We start from the raw sequence: 14,464 nt of genomic DNA on the forward strand, positions 1-14,464 counted from the left end.
CTGATCCAGCTGTTGTTAAAGGGCAGTGTTTTGTTGCTTACAGGAATCTGGATTCGAAGATATGCTGGCTTTGTGCCACAGTAATGGTTCTTGAGCTTGGCAAACACATCAGGTGTTACCTTAAACTGATCTGTCAGTCTGATACAATTTCATTCTGAATTGCAGAAAAGCCTGCATAGTCCGTCTTTCTAGCAGAAAAAGAAGTCAAAACAAATGTAGAATGTGAACAGGAGGTTCAACTCTTAACCCGCCATCCATTTTTTTTGTACACTGTGAGCTCTCTTAGGACAAAACACTGTCAAAAGTGATTGCTGCCTTTGAGAACTTCATTTTTTAGCCACTTGAGGCCAGGTCCGTGCTGCAGCACTTCCATAACCAAGAGCTACCAGCCTGCGTGTCAGCCCTGGGTGATCCTGAATCTCTGAAGTGTCTCAGATCAAACTGCTTCTGAAATCAGCATCTTTAGGCTTTCTGAAAATCTCCCTTCTCTTAAGTGAGAACAACATGAGATTTGTAGCCATGGTTTGATATGTATGTTCTAATTGTGAGCTTATTTTGATTACAAAAGCACAAGATTTTAAAAAGGATAGAATTCAAGTTCAAAAGCAGAACAATCTCAAATGTGTGTTGCTGATGTTAGGGTGACAATGGTTAACTTCATTTCTTGCTTCAGAAGAAAGAGCAAAGTAGTAAAGCATGTGTCATTTTGATCTGATTTTGTTCTAACATTTGCCCTGAGAGCAGAATAAATCCACAGCTGCTCATCCTCAAGTGAAGAAGCATATACCCAACTTGTAGCTGTAAACAAGTGATCTCTGTTTCTATAGGAAGCACGAGGCATTACTTGGTCGTATTTGTGTGGCTGCACACACTCAGTCAATCCCAGTCTACGTGACTGTTCATAATGCAGTAATAATCTCCTTTCTGTTTTTAAAGGCGCATAAGATTTACACACCACAGTAGCAAAATTGCGCAATGCCGGCATGAATAATGTGTTATGACAACCCCTCAGGGAGTAACTCCTGTTGGCAGCGTGTGTGTAATCCCTGGATGGCCTGATGCACTGGTAACGGCCCCGTAACAATGGGAATACAAGCGTGGCCTCGGGTGTCTCAGGCCTGGACTTGGTGGGCTCAGCTGTGTTGGCAAGGTAATGCAGTTCAACCTCAAAGAGGAAGAAGTGGCTCATAGTCACTGCAGAGGGCCATCTGCTAGGTGACCAAAGCTATCCGATATATTAAGAAGTTTTATAAAAGACTTGCTGAACTTTCTGCATAATGAAATTTTGTCCTTTCTCAATTGGTTCTGTACTCTCTCTGTAACAACAATCTGCTGTCATACTATTGGCACTATGTACAAATGCTAATACCTTCCACACTCAACTCAAACCTGCAAGTAGTGAGGATCTTGTAGTCCTGGGCTAGTACAGACCTGAACAGCTCTTTGTTTGCACCAGGTACATGCAGGAGGTCATGTAAATGTCTCTGCTTTATTTAGCTATTGAAAGGAATCTGGTTTACTGTGTGCCTGTTGTTGATGGGTTGTTCACAAGGTCAAGAGCTTTTGAACTCTACATAAGCTTTTCATTTCTACAGCTCAGCATTTCAGTTGGGATTAAGTTAGGCAATACATAAGAATGTTTTAGGGCACTTAATACAGCAGGCACAAAACACTGCAAGTGCAAAGTGCTGCAAGTGATTTGATGGTGCTAAAAAAAAAGTCTGTGCTTTTACTGGTTTGAGTATATTCTGCACATACCACTCCAGTTTTATGTCAGACTAGGTATTGTCAGCTCCCTGCAAGCAACGTAAAGTTAGAATAAATACCATGTTGTACACTCTGGATAATTCAGAAGCAGCACAATCGTGTGCTCTTGCCCTGGACTGCTAGGTGAGAACAGTACCACACTAACCAAGTCTTAATGGTCTTGTCAGTATGTCCTCCCTAGAACTGAGATTTCTTTATTGTCTTAGCCTCTCTTCAGTCTGGTACATGAGAGCACAAAGAAATTGAATATTTACCAGCACAACTGTATTCTACCTCCTTCCCTGCCAATAGCCCCCTCAGGACAGCATTCTAATAGAGTTCAATGTAAACAACAGTTGGCAGAAATCCTGAAGTACCTTCAGAGGCAGATATAACATCACTGTGACACGTCATCTTGAATTTTTAGGAAAATTACTTCTTCAAGACAATATCCACTAGAGAAATCGAGCAAGTTGAGGGTGCTCCTGGAGGGCCTCATCCATGACGGTATCATCCCCAAGCCCTGACAGCTGGGCCTCCTGGTGGGAGGATGTTCTCAGGGCCTTCACAAAATGAGCGCAGCGGGCTTTGCCATGTTGACAACCAGTTTGAACAAACACAGTGCTTTGTAGCATTTTCTTTGTAGCAAAATCTAAAGCTCCCATTTACTGCTGGAAAGTGCCACCCAACCAGCGATCTGGTCCTTATCACATCTACTCAGCCTTGATGCCCAAGAGTCCAGTTTCAATCAGCTTAATCTTGCATGCCTTTTCAATTTCAGACTCACCGGAGCTTTCAGTACTTTTGAGAAAATCTATGCCACTAAATATGATACTTTGGATTCATTTCAAAGTACTTGACTTGCAGAAGTACGTGTCCAAAGATAATTTCATTAGGGTTTTTCTTTCCATAACAGTACCTGGAAACAAGTCCTGCAATTTCCTTCTCTTACATAGCTCCCAGTAAAATCAATGGAGCAAAGCTTTTTCAATGCAAAAGCTTCAGATTTTGCAAAAGTCTTATTTTGTTGAGGAAGAAAAAATGAAAAGACAAAAGTCTGCCCTGTTCTTATCACATATTGGACTTAATAATAATAATATCAGAAAAGTGTTTGAAAATCACTGGACACGTTAATTGAGCAATAGCAGCAGGATCCAATCAGGCAATCCAGCTTGATTCCATTATCACAGCTGCTGTATTAGTCTCACATGAGAAAGTGAGCATTTCTGGTTTTCTCAGCATTTTGGGTCTCTCCTTTAAGCACGGGACTTGCTGGCAGTCTCTGAAATTGATGCCTTTTCAAGTTTAAGAAATTATTTGAATGTCAGTGTGTTTGGTATCTCTTGCTGCTCACAGCCTTATCTTCACATAAACAATTTGCTCTTGGAGATGTTACATTAGTTCCTGTTGTAACATGCTGCATCTGTTCTTACTATGGCTTTACAATACAACTGTAATGCAGCAGCTCTTCCAAGTGATTTTCCTCCTACTCTTTCCCCATCTACTTACTCTACTCTTGACATGTACTCAACACTGAGAGCGTGGTATTAAGGCTGCTTAAAGACGACATGTTTCTCACATTTCTTCTGTCTATACAATGCTTAATCCTCAATAAGCGACGCTTTTCTTATCCATTTTGTTACATTCATTGAGAGCTGTGGCTCATCTCTCAGACGTACTTTTTGTTGTGTTTTGAATTGAATTATTTAAGAAGTACGAAGAAAATGCCTGAAAAAACTTACTGGCATATTGTCAGACACAGAAGTGGTGTTTGTTTCCAGGACACTTGGCTAATCCCCACAGCAGAAGCCCTGCTGGAAGGAGGAGGGCAGGGCCTGCACATCCCCATAGGGAGCAGAAGCAACTGCTGACGCAATGGAGTGAGGGTGAGGTCCAGCAAGACCTTCCATCAGCAGTTTGTCAGAATAAATCATAGGGGATCTGGGTTTGAATTTAAAGCTCATCTCCTTATATTTCCCAGAACAGAGTGGAAGCAACACCATGTCCTCCTGTCTTCCCCTGGGGCCTGGCTTCTGCAGCACATGGGGTGTGGTGCCCTGGCACCAGGCAGGGCAAATCTTCAGTCTCTGGATGGGGACAATGCAGATTTTGTGGCATGGCAGTTCCTGTGAAGACTTGAGTGCTGACTTTCTTTTCAGGATTGGCCTGAATCCATTAAACTCTGCATGAACGTACAATATGAGAAATTTTCCACTGCAGTCTATTTGTTAAAGCTGCAGTCTGTAGTCTGGCTTGTTCAGTGCGGAAAGATTGAAGTCAACAGTTTCTTCTGTTGTGTTTTGGCCGATAAATGTCCTGATGCGGATTCTTTCCTGGTGTAACTCCAGTGCCACAGCGTGGATAGACACTTTTTTTCTTACTCTCTGGGTAAAAACACACAAAAAGACAACAAACCTTCAAAAGCTGCCAGTGTCACTGAATGAAGATAGATGGAAAGAAATGAAATGAAGGATTTGCTGAAGGTTTGCTGTCAGCCTGTTGTTAAGCAGCCCTAGTCAGAGCAAAGTTTAGACTATAATCATAAATGGACATGAGATACAAAATCAGTTAAATAAACATTTCTCCTCAAGCTGTACCTTCTAGGGTTTCCAGGCAATGTATAGACCACTGACAGCTGTATTATGACTTGAGCAAAGGGGGAGTGCTATAGAATTGGCACTGGAGGGCTGCATGAGTCTGTATTCTGCTTTTTTACAAGCATGTAGCCTCTGGCTGCAAGAGCCAAGCAGGGGCTGCCTGCAGTGGGCAGGCAAAGCTGCAGATGTCAGCACTTGCCTCTGGCATTTGCTTTCAACGGGGTATTATCTACAGTCTTCGGAGTGCTAACGTGCAGGTTGGAGGCAAACTGACGTGAGCATACAGGGTACGGAACAGTAACGGAGCACACTGCGGCTCTACAACTGCAAGCACGCCGGTCACTGCTGTATCTCAGGAAGAGGTTGGCCAGGACGCAGCACGATGTCGCTGTCTCCACTAGGTGGCACGACCTGCTGCAGCAGGCAGCACCGGCTGAACTGTTGGCATCCAGCGAGGAGAAGGGATCGCTGCTTCACCAGACATTAGCGGGTAGAAAAAAGCCTCTCCATTCTGATTTGCAAAGCTGTTTTAAAGGTGGAGGGGGGAGGAGTGATATGTTTGTAGCAGATCGTAAAAACTCGTTGCTGTAATTTCTTTCTATATTCCGGCAGCCGGGTAAAGCATGCGCTTTTTTCCCTCTTGAAGCTGCAGTGACAAGCGAGGGTCAGGCTGCCCATACAACCAAGGCCAGCCAGAATGGCCTGGGTTGAAGGGCACCTCAACCATCATCTAGTTTCAAACCCCTGCTGTGGGCAGGGTCACCAACTACTAGATCAAGCTGCCCAGAGCCACATCCATCCTGGATTTGAATGCCTCCAGGAAGTGTCAGTTTGCCTGGGGGTAGGAAGGCCCTTCAGAGGGATCTGGGCAGGCTTCATCTCTGGGCTGAGGGCAACGCGATGAGGTTCAACAAGACCAGGTCCCAGGTCCTGCACGTTGGTCACAATAATTCCAGGCAACACTACAGGCTTGGGGCAGAGGAGCTGGAAAGCTGCAAGGAGGAAAAGGATCTGGGTTCATTACAATAGTCAGTCCCTCTGAAAATTCAGGAAATCTGGCCTCACTGCTTATGACATAGGAAACCGAGAGTTACAGAAATATGTTCTCATTAGGCTTACAACTGTTAATTAAGCTTTTGTAACATGAAGTTGTGTCTTTAGCATCACAGACATGGAAAGCACAGTAAAGAGAGACTACATGGCAGGCCGTCTTTCTGAAATGATTCCTTTAAATGTGGTATCATATACACAGCAGGCACTTGAAATAAAGCAAATGGAAGGTCCTCACACTAAAGCACCTACACTTTTAAATGAGATTAAGTGCAGGATAAAACAACAATAAGCAAAGGGCTAGATGAAAGGCTGGCAATGGTGAACAGCCAGACTTAATAATAAGACCATATCTTATTTCCCCGAGATTTTTTTAATACAATAAATTTATTGTAAGAGGATTTCTGGACAGCATCCACTTTGAAAGCCTGTGTAGAGGTTAGCAATGGAAGATTGGCTGAAAAAAAAACTGAATCACAGCAAAGGATTTTAAGGGAGTCTGGGGTTGCAGGAAGCAAAAGATCAGAAGCTATTTCTTTGAAAACACTTTTAACAATTCCCATTTCTTATACAAAGAGCATGTTTTAGTACATTACTCTTATGTAAGTTCCTGAGTCATTGGTGTCAGATGTGAATTTGGTTTGGTTTCCTGGAAGTGTGATGCTGCTGCATTCAGACACTGAAGTGATGAATGTTGTATACATGAAGGCAGTCAGAAATTGGACACACGGATAAGAAAGAGTTTCCTTACAGGAAACTTGATTGTTGGCAGAAAACTAGCAATGTTCTTAATTTTGCTTCAGGAGTTAAAAAGAGAGACAGGGAGGGAAAGAAAATACCTTTTTTTTTTCTCTTTTTTTTTTCTTTACAGCCATTACACGTACAGGGATAGTACAGGTGGGGCAAGGCACAGAGTCACTGTGAGAGCTGGGCATTGACAAAGTAAAAAAGAAGCATGAAAGCTCACATCAGTTACATGTAATCAAAACTCCACAAATTGAAAATGTCCTCTACTCACGCTCTTCCTTTCTAAAGTGAGTCACTGGCTGTTGCAGCCAGAGCCTGAAAAGAGCAGCCCTGAACTTCTTTGTAAATTCTGCTTTGCCCCTTTCCAGCCCAACTCTGCCTCCACTCAAAGTGCAAAAAGATGCAGCGTGTTTTTTCCTGCACAAGTTTACCAAGCTAAATGCCTTGCTTGTTATCGATGGGCCAGTTAGATTCTGTGCTGTAATAAAAGGAACTAATTTTGACCAGTTCTTCTTAGGAGAATGTCCCTGCTCATTAGATCGTCTTTTTCTCTAATTCCTCTTCCTTCTAAAAATAAATCCAGATCAGCAACTGAAAATCTACTGTCCTAGTAGCAACTCTTGTATCATTAGTTACATTATTTTCCTGAAGGAAAGTGTTTTCTTATGTCAAAACATTGCAAGGAGTGCTGTCTGAGGTGCTACACGAAAGATCCATGCTTGTTTCCATTAACCATTTCCTTACCAGATCAGTACTCAAACAAGTGCCTGAAAACTCTCTGTAAAAACTGGGTGGTTAATGTGAGCCAGGCATTTTTAAAATAGATCATCCAGCCCACCCATGATTATAAGCCTGAGCATAAGGGAGCGTGTTTTACAAGGTCAGTTCCATTTAAAGCTCCTCTCCCAACCCAAATATCTGTAATCTCCAAAGACTACTTGTATGCATCATTTCACTTATGTAAGTCTGTTTTGTGATTACTTCCAATTACTTCCCTGCCCACGTAGCTCTCTCACCCCCATCCACCACGGTTACAAATACAGAAAGATGAAGCCAGTCCCAGCTTACTACAGCTGCTTTCCCAGGGAGCTCTTTGTAGGGCAGTGCTCTAGCAGTGATTTAATATTTTGCAACAAGCAGGCAAGTGGGGGAAGGGGGGAACTGCTCAGATGATGATGAGACTTGGTAGCTCATGTACCAGCTAACTGCTACTAGCTTGGCTACTAGTTTGATTTTTTACTATGCAGTTTATATACAAGCACGGTGCTGCAAAGTTGCTGAAGAAGAGCACAGTGGAAGGCTTTTTAACAGACCTAGAGTGAACAATTCGTTTGGAATCTATCAGAATCCAAACTTCTGGTTTAAACTGGAGGGAGGCTCAGATGTCAAGGGCAGGTTCTGATCTTGCTTCCCTGAAGTGGTGCCACACTTTGTCAACTGTACTGTGTTGTTGGAAACTTCGCAGAGAGCACAGTTCCGATCCAAGCGTGTGCATTCAGTCTTCAGCATTCCCATTTCATTATGTGACAGAGACCCACCTGTGATCTCCGGCACAATCCCAGACCAAGAATGGACATTTGTTCAATTAAGAATCCGTGTTAAAAAAATGCTAACACCACAAAGCTTAATTGGAACATGGAACGTTGCATTATTTGAACAGCGCAGAAAGTTTTCTTACTACTAATTCTACCATAACATTCTGAAGTCTTTGTTGGTTTACAGCTGGCATAAAAAACAATGGGCTTCTGCAATGCTTTAATCCTGGGAAGAAGAGTGACTCTCTCTAATCCAGCAGAGCCTCATACCACCCCATTAGCACTAAGGGAGGAGGCAGACAGCCACCTGGGCTGACTGTGTATCCCATGGGGAGGGGAGAGGCAGCAGGGAGGTGACCACCTGTGGTCCTCAGCCCCAGCAGTGTGGAACAGCCTCCAGGCTGCAACTGTCTTTTCCGATACAGCTCAGCCCAGCCAGAAAATCAGTCCCATGGAGTCACACCAGCACACATGAGAGCAAATTAGGGCCCTGGCTCCTTAGTTTCATTGTTTTCTGTTTTAGTGATGCAGTAATCAATGTATGTGTCTCAGCTCGAGAGAGCAGAATGACTATTTCAATTTCATATACTCATACGCACTCATTTCAAACTGCACCCTCTTCCCAATGGATTAAACAAATGGTTTAAGAGGTGCTGTGCTTTGTTTGGATGGTGTTTTAGGACCGATTCTCTGATATTCACTCTGGTGCCAACACTTAGCATTTGCTAGTTACGGAGTGCACAGTGTACTTTTAGTGCCAAAACCTTTCATCTCAGGTAAAGAAAGCAGATATTTGACTGAAAGCAGACCTCAAAGATGCACTAAACATTTCTGATCAGTGCCCAGAAATACGACTGATGATGATAAGGGAATCCTGCCTTTGAACTCATTGTTCCTATTGGATTTGTTTTTAACTGAGTTCAGAGAGCTGAGTTGTAAATAGTTTTTAGAAAGGAAGCAGTAGTGTGTAGAAAATATCAGTGTTTGTGCAGTTCCAGTTGGGAGCAGAGGGCAATACTGACATTGTTTTTCTACTTCTCTCTCATTATAGTGTTAAGTATGGTGATTTCTAATGTATTTTTGTTTCTTTGGAGTAGGAAGACAAGAATATCTACACCTCAGTTATCCTTACACACTAGTGTCCTACAGGTTCACTCTCCATGATTTCTACAGTTCTGGCAAATCTAACCATGGGTTTTCAATGTGAGTTTCCTAGGAATACTGAATGAGCGTGAATAAAAATGGCATAAAATGGAAAGTGTTCTGGTACAGTATCAGCCTCAAGATAAAAGGAATTTCCTTTGAACATGGAAATATTTTGGGAATGCCTGAGGGATTTTCCATTGCCCTTACAGCCCTTCATCTGTAATCTTTGCCTCGTTGCTTCCCACTGTAGTCCAATTTGAAAGACTTATAAGGTCATAGCAGTAGACGAGAGATACAAGGAAAGATGTCATATTAAATCAGTGCATTACTTACACATACCTACACAACGAGTTTAGGTTAGGAAAAGAAAAAGAACAAACATATACTTTTAAACAGAGCAATACAGTGTATTTTATCAGCCAAGTTTACTGCACGGAGCATGTATTTTCTACTTATTATAAAAAATCTTCCAGACGGATCTTCTCTCTTTTTTAGGTTTTAGTGCAATAAGTGTATTATATAGCAAACTGTACCTGAAACATTATTTGCAGTAATCACGTTTGATTAGAGAGTGCACTTATGCTTACTCTACACAGGAGTTGGCCATGTTCTGAGAAGTTAAGAGTCATACCAGTTTTCACCAAGCCTTGGGAGAAGATGTTGTATTGATCAGACTTCGAGGACACACATCACTGTAGCATTCAAGTCACCTTAGGCAGCATATTTCAGAGCTATGCATAAGGAATATTGATTTTTGGCCACCTATTTCTAAACGCAGCAAATGCAACATCTGCATCTTTCTTCTCCCTGAATTTGCACCTGGTGTTTTAATTCTTTCTGTTCAGAATGGCTGTGAAATGCTGTCTTGTGTCATTCCTTCTACACTTTTCTAATATCTAATCTCTCTGAAGTCAACATCAGCTGTCTTCATGTGGACAAGGCCAAACCTTGATGATATAGATTAAGATCAAGGTGAAGGAGAGAGATAACAAGCAACTTCTGCTTCTTAGTTTCACACTGAATGTCTCTTTCCATTGGTATGGTTTATATTAAAATGCTTTATCCAGGTAAAAATTCTTTGAAAGAAGACCTGCAAATAGAAAATATAGGCCAGCAAACTTCTGTACATCACTCTTTACCCCTACCAGCTCATTCTCAACTGATATCCAGACTAAGAATTGGGGCATTATTATAGGAACAGAGAACGTGATGAAACATAATAATGGTCTTGTGAGAAGAGACACATTTCACATCCCAACCACTTAGATCCCAAGGCAGAAGGAAAGAGTTAAGCTGTTACTAATACTCTTGAGGCTTTAACCACCAGTATTCAAGAAGGCCAGTCTGAACATTTGTTTTTTCACACATTTTTGCAAGTACAGCTAGAAAGTGTAAGCCTTGTTCACAGCTGGGTATAGCACACCACGATCCAGTTCTCTGAGCAACATAGGTGTGGCCCTGTCTTAATAAGTAGACATAGTTCCAAAGAGTAGGCCTAGTTCACCCCTCAGAGGTATATGCAGCATATTTAATCTTACATCTCAAATTTTAATCCAGTGTTTAGACAAATTGTTCTCGTAACTTACACTGATAGATACAGGAGTCTCATCTAAAAGTGTTGATTTCATGGACAAATGCAGGCTATTAAAAATGTCTGGCTTTAGTAGCGCTGTAGTTAGATGATGTATGATCAAGCCAGGTGGTTATGGAGAGACAGTCCTTATACTAATTGATTGGTTGTGTTCTCTATTAATGTAGAGAGCTCATCCACTATGTTTCAGCTAGACATATGGAAAGTTTTCAAAGTGCCTTTGGTATTAGGAGCTAATATGAAATATACTTCAACATAAAATTTCTTCAGAAGATATATCCCTGTTTACCATACTGAGGTTAGGAAATCAGTGGAGGTTATTTTAACTGAGTAAAAGTGCAGAAGTTGGCCCAACTTTTGATATACTGCCTGTATGGTTCTGTACAATTGCTTCTGCATTTGTTTTTATTCTTAACTAAAAGCAAGTTATTTTCTGTGGGAATTTGAAGTATGCTTTGTTTTCCATTTACATGTGCTGAAAGAAGCAATGATGTATACGATAGGAGCCAGTATGACACTGTAGCAGATGAAAGCTATTAAAACGTATACATGCTGAACTCATTAACTAAATTTATCTTGTATTATTTTTAGTAAAAGTCCAGATGACTGTATATCCCCATTACATCTCCCTGAGATTGTAAATGATCTATTTGTAAAAGAGAGAGAGAAGGAGAGAGGGGGTAGGCTTAATAGTAATCTATCAAATTATCTTTCTATCTATTCATCACAGAAGCTGCCCCTGTGGCTCAGGAATTGCAGCAATAGGCAGACCTACATTGCATCCCACCTTCCCAGCTGAATTAAGTGCCTTTAATGAAGGCACAGTTATTCTGTGTAAAAGGGAGCTTCTGCAGTAAAATAAGCTGAAACCTGGTGCCTTGCTTATCTCCAGCAGAGGAAGTGTGGAGCCAGGCATCCTCACGCCAGGGAAGACATTCACCATCTTAAAAATGTTTCACTCCAGGAGAAGAAAAGGCAGCAGAGGCAACTTAGCAAGCAACCCTGAGCAGAGATGCTTGCACCACAGAGTCCCTTAGGAGGACAGACTGCTCAGTCACACTGGTTTCTATCACTGTCTGGCTCTGTGCCTTATTCTCCTCTAGCCCTGTTCAATGCCATGCTTCTAAGAGGTGACAGATGATAGTTTGCAGGGCATTTCATCCTGATTTTTCTGTACTGCAGTGAAAGTCCACACTCAGTTGCAACAGAGAACACTGCTGCTTTCTACCCACACCTCCCACCTGAGCAAAATCCTCTGCACCAGCATTTGCTCTACTCCCACATCACCTCCACGCTCATCTTCTCCACCGCTGGAGTGTGAAGCATCCTCAGGATGCCAGCAGGCCATCTTCTCGCACCCTTTCCTCTGCACATAAGCTGTTTGCTATTCGTCATTCAAAACCACAAAAGCAGGGAGATCTCCCTGGCTAATTGCGCTCTGCCCCACTGGCTCTTGACATCTTTACTCTTGGCAAACAATGAGATGCTGACTGTGGTGGGGAGACTGGGCCCTGCTGTGGGAGTTATACAGCAATTATATCTATGTCAGAATAATTCAGGCACACTTCATTACTTCTGGTGCACCATCGATTTTACTGCAATTAAATCCTGAAGCTTTCAGACTTGGTTGAAATGTCAAATTTCAATTAAAAAAATAAAAAATAAAAAAGAACATCCCTCTCACAGTCACAAAATGAATTATTTCTAGAGATGTTTTAGCAACACTTCACTCCTCCCTCCCATTTTGATCATCAGCTCCAATAAACTTCAAGTATGAATCTTCATCTGATAGTGTTAAAATGTTGGCCAAAGTAGCTGGGAATCATGAAAGCTTCTACCTTACTAGCTCAATTCCTGCATATTAGTCAAGGAGAAATAGGTACCCAGTTGCCATTGCAGGCCCAAGGATAACATGGAAATGAGAAAAACATTGCTGTCATATGGAAGCCAACACAAGGTAAAATTAAAATAAACAATGGCAGGCAAATTTTGACACTGGACAATATTGCGCAGTGGAGTTGATGCGCTACTGTCCCTCCTAACCACATGCAAGCTCTTCCCCTGGTGGCAGGACCAGCTGTGTTAGATGGAGTTGGTGACTCAATGCATAAAGCCATGTTGATTTGTGCCAATGCCAGGCTCTGGGACAGAGGTTCTTGAAGTCTTTCTTCCCTGTGCTAGGTGGCCATGTCTTCCAGGCCCCTCACTGTCAACAGATCATCTCATCTTGTTTATTTACCCGAGAAGAGCTGATTACACCAGTACCCCTATCGTACTCAGGCAGGAGTATTCATGTTTGTTTTCAGTGCACACATACTATAAATCCCCATTGTACCTTACCCTTACCTAGGAACAGCCCCCTGTCTTCCTCTGCTGCTATAGTGAAAAGGGGGAGAGAGAAACTAGATTTTCATAAAGGAAGTGGTAAACTTGTTATCACTTGTTACACTTCATAGATCTGGAGGATGAGCTATTAAAGTATGATGCTCATTTTGCTAGACACAGTTCGAAAATATTCTAGATGGGGATTAATGAAAACCAATAGCTTGCTAGTTGTGTTTATTGTTTTCTCATTTAATTACTGACTTAGCTCCGTGTTCCAGTGTCAACAGAGCTGGCAAATATTTAGATGAGGTTGGGATACTCATTCCTTCATTGCAGTGCTTCAGAGGAGGGGGTCACTTTGTTCTCCAGTATTTTATTGTGAAGAAACAAAGCTTTTTCCATCATACACATTGTATGTTGAAGATAGAGGTGAAGAACACAAGATGCCACTGCTTTGAGGACCAAAACACATTATACAGGAACGCAGCTGGGTTATGGCAAATTGCTGCCTTAAGCAAAACGCAGTGTGGACTTCCTGGTACTTCCTCCACACTCCCAAGGACACACAGTGTTTCCCCAACAGAGGACTTTGCTTCCCTGGCAGGCAGAGGCCAGCACTTCCCTTCCAGCCACTCCTGACAGAAGCCAGGGGACATCTAGTAGCATTTCCTTGAGCTTGTGGCCGGGTATGTCACACTTCTCCTGTAGCACCTCCCAGCTGGGATGTGGTCTCTCCTAGCTTGCAGGGTTTGATCTTATGCTTCAGGCCAGTCTTCGGGTGCTAGCAGGTTCAGGCATCACCGCACCATCAAACGCTCCCTGAATAGTTTTCCCCCTGACTATGGGATCTATAAACATGTATAACCTTATGTTCAGATGCAGTCATGCAAATCCTGGGCAGCGGCGCTGCTGCAAAGCTGAGATTTCTTCACTCACACCAGCGTTCCCCTGGCACACTGAAAGACTGGGAATGGAAGACGGCTTCAACTGAGAAAGCAGCATCCATTTGTATTTAATAGCCAGCATTGATTTCCAATTTCATATTTGCTGAACAGTAGCCACCGGCCACATTAAAATTCATCATCGTCTTCACTGCAGCCTCCAGTTCAGGCTCTACTATCACTTTTAATGAATCAGTCCATGTCCACGTACCATGTTTGTGTTTTTGAACAGTTCTTCGTGGCATTACACAATGAATTCAACTGAGCAGCCTGGTTTCAGTCCTCAGGGCTACAAGAACGGTTTAGATATAAAACACTCAAGCAGTTAGAGATGCATGGTCAGTCTTTATTGAAGAACTAGGCATCATATTACTCTCTGTCCTTAACACACATTTAATACACAATAACAGCGCTTATCCATCACTGTGAATCTTTACTGCTCTTTAAAGAAGCCAGAAAACACCAGATCAGCTGTGTTATCCTCTGCCAGCACTGAAACACAGCTCTCTTCATGACTTACCCCACGTGCACACCAGTGAAACCATTCTGGGGTTGAGTATTTTTCAGTGCAGGCTGCTTCTCTTTGTTGCACATGACCCAGAGCCACCCCAGTTTTTCACCTTATTACAGAGCAGCAACGAAGCACGTGTCAGTGCTTGGCTTCCTCAAAGGCCTGTGCAGCCTTCTGTAAGGAAAAGGCCCATATATTTAGTGTAAAGGCCTGTAAAATGCTCTGACAGCTGACAGCATCAAGCTCATGTCATTGCTCAGTGCCACATACAAGTG

The sequence above is a fragment of the Coturnix japonica genome, chromosome 1 (assembly GCF_001577835.2).
Source record: "Coturnix japonica isolate 7356 chromosome 1, Coturnix japonica 2.1, whole genome shotgun sequence".
Lineage (NCBI taxonomy): Eukaryota > Metazoa > Chordata > Aves > Galliformes > Phasianidae > Coturnix > Coturnix japonica.